Here is a 12,125-nt window from a genome sequence, read left to right on the forward strand (position 1 = left end):
AATACTGTACACAACCATAGCAGAATACACATTTTTTTGATCATGGAACTTTGATCAAAATAGACAATATTTTGGGCCATAAAACAATTCTCAATAAATTTCAAATAAGAATTGAAATCATGCAGTGTATGATCTTTGACCACAGTGGAACTGAATTAGAAAATAATAATTAGAATATTTCTAGAAAATTCCTAAGTATTTGGAAATTACACAACACATATATGAATGACTCATGAATTTTAAAAAAATCACAATAGAACTTAGAAAATATTTTGAAGTGGATGATAATGAAAATTCAACATACTAAAACTTGTGAGATGCTCCTAAAGCAAAATTTAGAGAAATTTTTATAGCTCTAAATTTATATGTTAGGCAAAACAAGAAGAATGGTTGAAAAACAACAATCTAACCTACTTCAAGAAAATAGAACAAACATAGCCAATTCAACTGAAGAAAGGAGAAGGAAGAAGATAATAAAGATAAAATATTCAAGGATATATTAAGCAAATGTACAATAAAGACAAAAAGCCCTGGCAAATTAGAATGAGAAAAAAGAGATATGCCAGATATCCTAAAGAAATTAAAAAGAGAATAATCATCTTATGAGAAAATTTATTCAATTTAGATAAAATGGACAAATATACTAAAAAACACAATTTACCAAAATTGACACAATAGGAAAGAGAAAAATCTGAATACCGTCCCACAGAAAATCACAGTTCCAAGTGGCTTCAATTATTCCAGACACTTATGGAAGAAATAATGCCAATATCACAGAAACTTTTCTAGAAAATAGAAAAAGAACAAACACTTTTGAATTCATTAATGACACCAGTGTAACTTTTATAGCAAAACTTGACAAAGCTAATACAAGAAAAATTACAGGTCAAGCTATCTCATGAACACCAATGTAAAAATTCTCAACAAAATATTAGCACTCAAATACAATAAGGATATGACATCACAAAGTGTATTCCAGTAATTCAAGTTGGTTTGAACTTTTGAAAATCAATGTACTTTAGCACAATTACAGAATAAGGAAGAAAATCTATGTGATCATCTTAGTAAATGCAGAATAAACATTTATTTCAATCCAAGACACTAAAATAAAAAATCTTAGCAAACTAGGAATAGAAGGGAAACCCCGAGATCAGCTCGGTGCTTTGTGTCCACCTAGAAGGGTGGGATAGGGAGGGGGGGAGGGAGATACAAGAGGGAGGGGATATGGGGATATATGTTTATGTATAGCTGATTCACTTTGTTATACAGCAGAAACTAACACACCATTGTAAAGCAATTATACTCCAATAAAAATGTTAAAAAAAAGGGAACCCCTTCCATCTGATAAAGAATATATATCTACCAAAAGCCTATAGTGAGCATCATTATTTTTGGTTTATATTAAATAATATTAAACAATTTTCCCTGAAGTTGGGAAGAAAATAAAAATGACCACTCTTACTACTTCTAACCAACACTAGGCCAGAAGTCTTACTCAGTATAATAAAAAAATAAAAAATATAAGATGGAAAAGAAAGAAATAAAACTGTCAGTATTCACAGAATTATGATTGTACATGAAGAAAATCCAAAGAATCTACAAACAAACTTTCAAAATCACTGAGTTCATTTAGCTCTAATGCTGAATATAAGATCACCATACAAAAAGCAGTTGTATTCTATATAGTAATAACAAATAAGTAGAAAATTAAATTGAAAACAAAATCATTTGTAATAGCACCAAACAAACCCATCAAATATCTAGGAATAGATATAAGAAAAGATGTGGATGACCTCTATAGAGAAAACTTTGTGCTCAAGAACTGAAGACTTGATTTCATTAAAATGTCATTCCTCTCCAAACTGTCCATAGAATCAGTGCAATCTCAGTAGAAATCCCAGCAGGTTTTATTAAATATGGAAAATGATACTCTGATTCTAAAATTGTATGTGGAAATACAAAGTGCCAAGAATAGCTAAAGAATATTGAAGAAGATGAGTAAGCTAGATACCTTCCACTTCTAGATATCAAGACTTGTGAAGTTATACTAATTAAGATAACGTGACAATGATGCAAGCATACAAAATGGTACAGAATTCAGAGTCAAGAAACAGTCCAGCATATATATGATAACCTGATTTACCACCAAAGCACCGGTGAAGAAAGGGTGGTATTTACAATAAATGGTGCTGTGTCAAATGTATTTTCTTAAGGAGGAAAAAAAAAAGAATCTTGAGCCCTACCTCATATTATATCACCAAGTCAATTTGAGATGGATCATATATACAATATGAAAAGGAGAGAAAAAACAAAGCTAGAAGAAAACATAAGCAGTTACCTGAATGACCTTGGACACAAATGATACTATGTGAAATACTTATAAATTGAAATTAAAATTATTAAAATTAAAAGCGTTTAGTCATCAAAATATACCATTAAGACACGAAAAGGCAAGCCACACACTGCAATATATATAACAAAGGACTTGAATCTAGACTAAAGAATTCCCATAAACAAGAAAAAACCATGACAACCCAACTAAAAGAATGGACAAAAAGCATACAGCTTATGTTTTCTTCTAGGAATTTTATGGTTTCTGGTCTTACATTTAGGTCTTTAATGCATTTTGAGTTTATTTTTTTATATGTTGTGAGAAAATGTTCTAATTTCAATCTTTTACATGTAGCTGTTCAGTTTTCCCAGCACCAATTATTGAAGAGACTGTCTTTTCCCCATTGTATATTCTTGCCTCCTTTGTCATAGATTAATTGACCATATGTGTGTGAATTTATTTCTGGGCTCTCTGTTTTTCTTTGCCAGTATCATAATGTTGTGATTATTGTAACTTTGTAGCATAGTCTGAAGTCAGGGAGCATGGTAACTCCTGCTTTGTTCTTTTTTTCTCAAGATTGCTTTGGCTATTTGGGGTCTTTTGTGGCTCCAGACAAATTTTAGGATTATTTGTTCTAGTCATGTGAAAAATGTCATGAGTATTTTGATAGGGATTGCATTAAATCTGTAGATTGCTTTGGGTAATGACATTTTAACTATATTAATTCTTCCAGTCCATGAGCACAGGATAACTTTCCATTTATTTATATCATCTTGATTTCCTTCATCAATGTCTTAAAGTTTTCAGAGTATAAGTCTTTCACTTCCTCAGTTAAATTTATTCCTAGGTACTTTATTTTTTTTGCTAAGTTTGTAAATGGTATTGTTTTCTTGATTTCTCTTTCTGATAGTGCACAGAAATGCAACAAATGTCTGCATATTAATCTTGTATCCTGCAACTTTACTGAACTCATTTATTAGTTCTAATAGTTTTTGGTGGAGTGTTTGGGTTTTCTATGTATAGTATCATGTCATCTGCAGATAGTGACAGTTTTACTTCTTCCTTTCCAATTTGGATGCAGTATGCTCTTTGACATAAGGCTTAGCAATATTTTTTTGGATCTGTCTCCTCAGGCAGGGGAAACAAAAGCAAAAATAAACAAATGGGACCTAATCAAACTTAAAAGCTTTTACACAGTAAAGGAAACTATTAACAAAATGTAAAAGCAACCTACTGAATGGGAGAAGATATTTGCAAATGATATGTCTGATAAGGGGTCAATATTCAAAATGTATAAAGAATTTATACAACCCAATATCAAAAAACCAAGCATCCTAATTAAAAAATGGGCAGAGGACCTAAATAGGCATTTTTCCAAAGAAGACATACAGATGGCCAACAAGCACATGAAAGATCCTCAACATCACTAATCATCAGGGAAATGCAAATCAAAACCACAACCAGACATGATCTCACACCTATGAGAATGATTATCATCAAAAAGACAAGAAATAATTGTTGGTGACGACATGGAGAAAAGAGAAAGTGTTGGTGGGAATGCAAATTGGTACAGCCACTATGCAAAACAATATAGAGTTTCCTCAAAAAATTAAAAATAGAACTACTATATGACCCAGCAATTCTACTTCTGGGTATATATCTGAAGAAAATTAAAGCACTAATTTGAAAGGATATATACACCCCAATGTTCTTAGTAGCATTATTTATAATAACCACAATATGGAAGCAACCTAATTATCCATCAACAGATGAATGGATAAAGAAGATGTGGTATATATATATACAATGGAATATTACTCAGCCATAAAAAAAGAATGAAATTCTACCATTTGCAGCAGTATGGATGGACCTAGAGGGTATTATTCTTAGTGAAATAAGTCAGATGGAGAAAGACAAATACTGTATGTTTTCACTTATATGTGGAATCTAAAAAATAAAACAAATGAACTAATACAACAAAAGAGAAACAGATTTACAGATACAGAGAAAAAACTAGTAGTTACCAGTGGGACAGTAGTGGGGGAGGGGTAAAATAGGTGAAGGTGATTAAGAGGTACAAACTACTAGGTATAAAATGAACAAGTTACAAGGGTGTATTTTATGGCACAGGGAATATAGCTAATATTTTATAATTACTTTATATGGAGTGCAATTTGTAAAAATACTGAATCAATATGTTGTACACCTGAAACTAATATAATATTGTAAGTCAATCATACTTCAGTGTAATAAATAAATAAATAAAAATTTAAAAAATTAAAAGAATGGGCAAAAGCTTTGAACAGGCATGTCACAAAAAAGGATATGCAAATGGCCAATAAGCATAAAAAAAGGTGCTCAAAATCATTATTCATCAAGGATATATGCACAGGAAACAATATTCAACATCTTATAATAACCTATAATGGAAAAGAATCTGAAAAAGAACATATATATAGATACACACACACACATATATAAGTGAATCACTTTGCTGTAAACCAGGAACTAACACAATATTGTAAATCAACTATACATTAATAAAAAATTAAATATATATATATATATATCCAGTTATATATATATCCAGTTAACAATCACACTTGACTTTTTGCCTAGACTGTCAGTTTCACTCTTCCTGTTATATCCAATAATAAATTTATTAAAATTTAAACAACAAAAGGATATATGAATCTAAACCCATAATGATTTACCACTATCTAGCCAGAAAAAGGGTTACATTCCTAAGGACTGACAATACCTTGCGCTGGTAAGTATGTGAAGCAACTGGAGCTCTCAGTTACTGCTGGTGGGAGTGGAAACTGGTGCAACTATCTTGGAAATCTGTAAGTATCTACTAAGGCCAAGCACAGGTGAATCCTGTGACTGAGCAAATCCATTCTTTGCCGTGTACCTCGTAGAAATGAGCACCATGTCCGTCAAAATACATATACAAGAATTTTCAAAATAGCTAAATTTGTAGTAGCCCCAAACTGGAAACAACCCCAAAGACCACCAACATTAGAATTTGTAATTCTAGTGCAAAGTGATAATATGCAGCAATGAAAACAAAACTACTGCCTATATGCATCAACGGGGATGAATCTTACAAACATAATTCTCACTGAAAGAATCCAGACACACAAGAAGTACATTATATACCATGTAACTCTATTTACCTAAAACTTTAAAACACCCAAAATAAATCTACATTGATGGAAGTCAGAAAGGGGTTATCCTTGACCAGGAGATTAACTGGAAAAGAGCATGAGTGAGCCTTCTGGGGTGCTGGAAATGTGCTAACCTGTGATCTGGGTAGTTGTTAGATGGGTGTACAGATATATAACATTTCATCAGTCTGTATACATAAAATCTGTGTACTGTATTGAATAAAAATGCCCCAGTAAAAAGTAGTGACTTAAAAAAAAGAATAAGCAAACATCCCTCAGGAAGAAGAATAAAGTGAAGGGGAACTTGCCCTACAAGATATCAAGACTTATTATAAATCTATAGTAATTAAGACTGTGTGGTATTAGTACAGGGGTAGACTGGTTAGAATGGAATAGAAAACAGAATAGAAATAAATCCCCACATATATGGAAATTTGACTGTATATCACTAGAGAAGAATGAATTCTTCAGCAAATAGTGCTGGGATGGTTAGTATTTATATAAAACAAAAAGTATTTTTTCTATAAAAAATAAATCCCTGACTGCCACATGAAAGACAAAAGCTTTGAAATTTTTAAGAATAAGATATAGGAAGATACTTATTGACCAGGAACAGTGGAAGATTTTTTAAGTAAAGTACAAGATGTTCTAATGACATAAGAAAAGATAGAAAACATGACTACATTGAAATTAAAAACTTCTGTCATTGAAAGACACCATAGAGAAAAAGAAAAGACAAGGCAGAAATTGGAAGAAGATATTTGCAACACATATAATCAACAAAAATACAGTATATGGAATATATTAAGAATGTTTTAAAAGCAAAAAGGAAGGGAACCCAGCAGAAAAGGGTGTGAAGATGAATAGCCATTTCATAAAGAGGTAATATTAATGGAGAAGAAAAATGCTAAACCTTATAAGGAATCAAGAAAATACAAGAGGACAATGAGATATAATTTACACGTACCAAATGGGCAAACATTTACAGTCTGAAAATACCAAGTCAAGTGTTAGCAAGGATGTGGACAACCACTGTTAGGAATATAAAGTGTGGAAGCACTTTGGAAAACAATCTGGAAATATCATGCACATGTGAACAACTATAGCCCAGGAATGTTATTCCTATATATATACTCTGTATAAAAATTCTTGCACGCATGTACTAAAAGAACCTTCCAGAATGTTCATAAAAGCATTAGCAACAAACTGAAAACCCAAATGTCTACTTAAAGAATGGATAGAAATAAATTATGGTATATTTACACAATGGCATTATACAGTCTTGAGAATAAACTAGAGTTACACACAAAGAAAATGGATGACTCTTGGGGAAAAAAGTTCAGAAGACTATACACAATGTTGTAGCAGTTTTATAATGTTTATTAATATTTAAAACAAAACCCATTTTATTTGTTGATATATCCGTATGTAATAAAACTATTTATAAAGCAAGAGAATGGAAAATCAAAAATCCAAGATGATAGAAGGAACACTCAGGTAGCATCAGGGGTCGTGGTAATATTCTCCTTATGTTTGCTTCATAATTTATGGATTTGCCACTTATTACTTGGTATTTCTCAAATATCACATATATTATGAATATGATGTAATAGAACCTGATAAATAATTCTGATAGAAATTGCTACCTATACGGTTAAGTTTCTGCCAGGAAGTACATGATGACTGAAGGCAGAGACTCCAGAGGGTCTGTCTACCCTGTGGTGTCTAACCTGACTTTCCCACTTACTAGATGCATGACCTAGTAAGTTACTGAAAGTTGGGAAAGTTACTGAAGTTCCCTGCGTCTCAGTTTTCACATCTGTAAAAGGGGAACAATGAAAGAACCTATTTGCTCATTGGGGTCATGGTGAGGATGAAATGCATTTATAAATGTAAAGAACTTAGAAGAGTGTTTGGTCCATGGCAAGCCGTGTCTGCTCTCATCTTCATCACTCTGGGGGCTGGGTATGCAACCTGTCCTAGTCTCAGCTTATTTATTTTCACAGTGGGATCATAGGATTATTGTGGAATACATGTGTTAGTTTCTCCTGTACAACGAAGTGAATCAGCTATATATATACATATATCCCCTCCCTCTGGGACCTCCCTCCCACCCCCTGCCCCGTCCCACCCATCTAGGTCACCACAGAGCACTGAGCTGAGCTCCCTGTGCTATACAATAGGTTCCCACCGGCTATCTGTTTTACACATGGTAGTGCACATATGTCAGTCCCAATCTCCCAGTTCATCCCACCCACACCCCCGTGTCCACATGTCCATCCCCTGCATCTGCGTCTCTATTCCTGCCCTGCAAATAAAACAACTATACGCCAATAAAAAAAATAAACAAATATAAAGAAAATGACATTGTGCAAAGCACTCATTAGTCAGTAGATAAAATATAATTGTAAACATTTTGACTCAGTGTCATGGATTTCCTATATTTGTTTTTCTTTCTTTACTTTTTTACTATTTTAACTATTAAAAAATTCTTTTTAATTTTTATTGGAGTATAGTTGATTTAAAATGTTGCGTTAGTTTCTGCTATACAGCAAAGTGAATCTGTTATACATATTCATATACCCATGCTTCTTTAGATTCTTTTCCCATATAGGTCATTACAGAAAATTAAGAAGAGTTGCCTGTGCTATACAGTAGGTCCTTTTTAGTTATCTATTTTATATACAGTAGTGTGTGTATGTCAATTCCAATCTCCTAACTTATCCCTCCCCTATATTTGGTTTTGAAATTAAAGACTAGTCATGTGGTAAAGATCTAAAGATGCTAATCCTTAAGATGATTTATGTAGTGAGCAATGACATTCTTTTATGTGTAGTTAGACATGGTATATATCGATACTAGCTTTTTACTAACATTCCTGTTGGGATTCAGTTTGAAATCCTGGCATAATGTCTTTCTTAATATTTCATTAAATTACATTTTGTGATTATAATAGCTCTGAAAATGTGGGGAAATCTATAATCCTATCCACTCAGAAATAAGCACTCTTCTCAGTTTCATGTAGCCCTTTTCCTATGTTCTAAAAAATGAAATCAAGATCACACAATTAAACAAATATGTGGAAGAGCAGACAACGAAGGAAAAAGAACTCCAGAGTGTCCACATGTTCAAGAGGTAATAGTTATGGTTTCTGTAGAGGCCCCCACCAGCAGCTACTCACCCTTTCTGACTTTATGCCATCTTACCCTCTCCTGCAACCAGGTGGTCATCGGACACCAGGTGCTGGCCAGGTGGTGACTCAGGAGCCTGGGATGCTCCACCTGAGGATACCCTTTCTCAAGAGTTCTCCTTTACCCCTCAGGTTCTGATAGAGATGAAACAATTTTAGATGAGCTTCATGGAAACAAAAGGTTTTTTGGGGAGGAGGTATTTTGTTTCAAGATAAATATATGCTTAATTTTTATAGACCCTCAGTAACCACCTGTTGGATTCTCAGCAGCTTAAGTAAGCTGTCAAGTTTAAGGCAAGTTATACTCATCTCATTTTAGCCTCCCTTTTATAGTTGAACTACAGAAGTCAGAGCCCAAAATGCCTTTCCACTTTTTCGTGTGGTATAGCATTTGTCAATATTAAATTTAATTTCTGCTAAAAGCAGCTCGCTAACCACGAGAACACAAAGCTTGCTGAACTTCACTTTGTGTGTTCAGAACAGCCAGCATAGCAAACCTAATGAAATCAGCAATATTATTCTACCAAATCTAGCTCAGCTCTGTTGATTAAAAATGTTATAGATTTAAGGACTGACCCTATAAAAAACCATTTAAAATTTAACTATTTCATCACCTATTTTGTCTCTTGTACTTTTTACATGGAAGAATATATACCAATTACCAATCCAGTGGGCCAACGTTAAGAGGTCATCATCAACAACAGACATTTATTGAGCGCCTATTGTGTGCAAGGCACTGTGCTAGGCATGGGGCTACAAAGACAAAGGAGAAAGAGTCCCTGCTCTCAAAGAGCTTACAATCTAATTAGACTAACAGGACACATACATAAAAAGACAAAGGACAATCCAAGGTAGCATATAATATTAGGGCACTGAGTGGAAACAAACAGGATTGCAGCCTTTTTTTTGCATTTCTATGGTGGCTCAATACCCTGAGTAGGTGGGGATGAGGGAGCTAGAATAAAGGGGTTACTCCTATTCATTTATAAGCCTTGTAGACACTCTCTCACCTCTTCCCACTCCAAAGTGTCTTATGGCATGTGCTAGAACCTAGGTGGTTGGTTCACTTTTACCCCGAAGGCTTTAGTATTATAGTTCTCATTGAAGTGGCCTTTTGATAGGATGACTCACTGTCCTGGCTTTCCTGGGACTGTCCTGGTTTTGGTACAGAAAGTCCATATTTTGGAACTCCTCCCCTTCCCTCCTCCCTTGGCCATGGGGAAAGCAGGATGGTACTTCTGAAAAACCTTGTCCTGTAGACCTCCCAACCTACTATGGTTATTGCTGTGGTAGGACCCATCCCAGATCTGTTCCCCAAGTAGGTCTCTAGTTTAAAAACCTATAAGGAAGACCTTAAGAGACACCAAAGACTGCTGGTTTAAGAGTGCACTGTAGACAAAAGACAGCAGGAGAGAATAATGGCAAAGGCAGACTGAGGTTTAAGAGAGAAGCAGTGAGGGTAGAAGAAATGATTGGGTCAGGAACGAAAGATGTAAGTGTGCTAACATCACCTCCTAACACTTCAGAGAGACAGAGTGGGAACACAGACCCTTCTTTCAGAGTGGGTCTGTTTAACAACCTGAATCATCATGCCAGTGGAATACAGGGTATATTTCTGAAACGAGGTCACTCCTACATAAGGGCAAATATTTGGGCCTATTAAATCTGTACACATGCCTTTAAATAACACTCTCATTCCTGATACAATTTCAACATTTTCCTTCCTTCTAAATACCTTTACCTTCTAAATCAATAATTTTAATTTCTGAGGTGAGTTTTTATTTCAAAATGAGGTTACAGCCTTCTATTTTAATGCAATTCAAAAAGATCAGTAATGGAGAGAACTTCAGAAAACAAAGGTAATCTGTCTTGAGAGCTCTTGTTTGTAATCTGATAGACATATCTGGTAGGAACCTAAGGGTTCCAAGAGACCTCACAGAAATTTCTCTTTTAAGTACAGTACTTTGTGTTTTGCTTTCATTTATGTTTTGGAGAAAAGCTCTAACTCTGCAATCTTAGGACCTTGGAAGTTCCTGCATCACTCTGGTTTTATGTCTAGCCCTTAGGAGCACATACCAGGGTTAGTGAAGCACAGGGACTTAGTTATCAAATACCCATTAACCGTAATGGAAATCACACAGCAAAGTCCCCACGCAGCACACTGAATATTTACCTCTTAATGTTCTTTTAATGTATGCTTTCTTGGGTGAATATTTACTGGAGAATATTACAAGCAAGATTCCTCCTTTTATGGGCCATTTGAAGTGATTGATTTTGCCTGTGCATTCCTGTATCGTTGCTCATAATGGCTATGGCCTCTGCCAAATGTTCTTGCGTTGAAATAACAGATGCCGAGGATGGGCCAGCCGTAGCTTTGTGTTACTGGGGTCTTAAAAGCTGAGAGGAAGCTGATGACACAGCTGGGGAGAGAGGAGAAAGGTATGTAACATAATGAGTATGATATAGGCTCCAAACACAGTTGGATATTGAAATCACTGAGGTCTGTAAACATGATTGTAGTCTTTTATATCAGAGTTGATTTTAATGGTGTTGCATCGTGTTAAGACTGATAGTCATGAAATGATATTGGCAAGAGAAGAATTCAGTTGCCCACAGCCAGTTCCAGCAGCACAGTCTATCAGAGTTCTAGGTATTTTCTTTAAATGCTGTAATAAAACCACTGTCCAAGTGATAATTTCTTACATATTTATACCATAGCTTTAAAAATATAAATTCACATACTCACATATCCTAGCCACATGTAGATTTAAAATATTTCCCAATGGGGAAAAACAAAACATTTCCCAATGAAGCCAGGAATTTCAGAATTCCTTTGCTTTACACTCTTTTGAGTATCTGAGAGAGAAAAGTTACAAAAAAGGTGGAGCTATCATATGATCTTAAAAAACAAAACCCCTAAAACCTGAGGATAATACAGACATTTGAGATATTATTAGATTAGGTAATATAGCTACATCTTTGCATGTCCCAGTATGCCTTAAAAATAAAACTTGTTAAAGGAGCTACTTACCTCTGAGAAATATAATCTCTGCAAGTGATGGGAAAGGTGACCTATGAATCATTTATGTAAAATTCTTATGATTTTTTTATAAGTTCATAAAGTACTGTTTGTCCAGAGTCCATGCTGTAGAAGAGATTGTGCTGGAATAGAATCCTATTGTTTCTTTAAAAAACTGAGACAATTTAAAGGACACATTCCAGTATGTTTTGGACAGACATTTCCATTGTATTGGCTTTTTACAGCTCATGCTGCACCACAATAATACCAACTTTATTTTTGCTAAATAAATATCTGGACTGTGTTTGCATCTCAATAACAGTACTCCATATAATTAATAGTACTAGTTAATGCAAAGGAATGGAATCTCAGTACTAATTAAGGAAAGGGAAAAGAGGTGGTAATGTGAGAAAC

Source organism: Mesoplodon bidens (genome assembly GCF_964165515.1).
Source record: "Mesoplodon bidens genome assembly, chromosome: 2".
Taxonomy (NCBI): Eukaryota; Metazoa; Chordata; class Mammalia; order Artiodactyla; family Ziphiidae; genus Mesoplodon; species Mesoplodon bidens.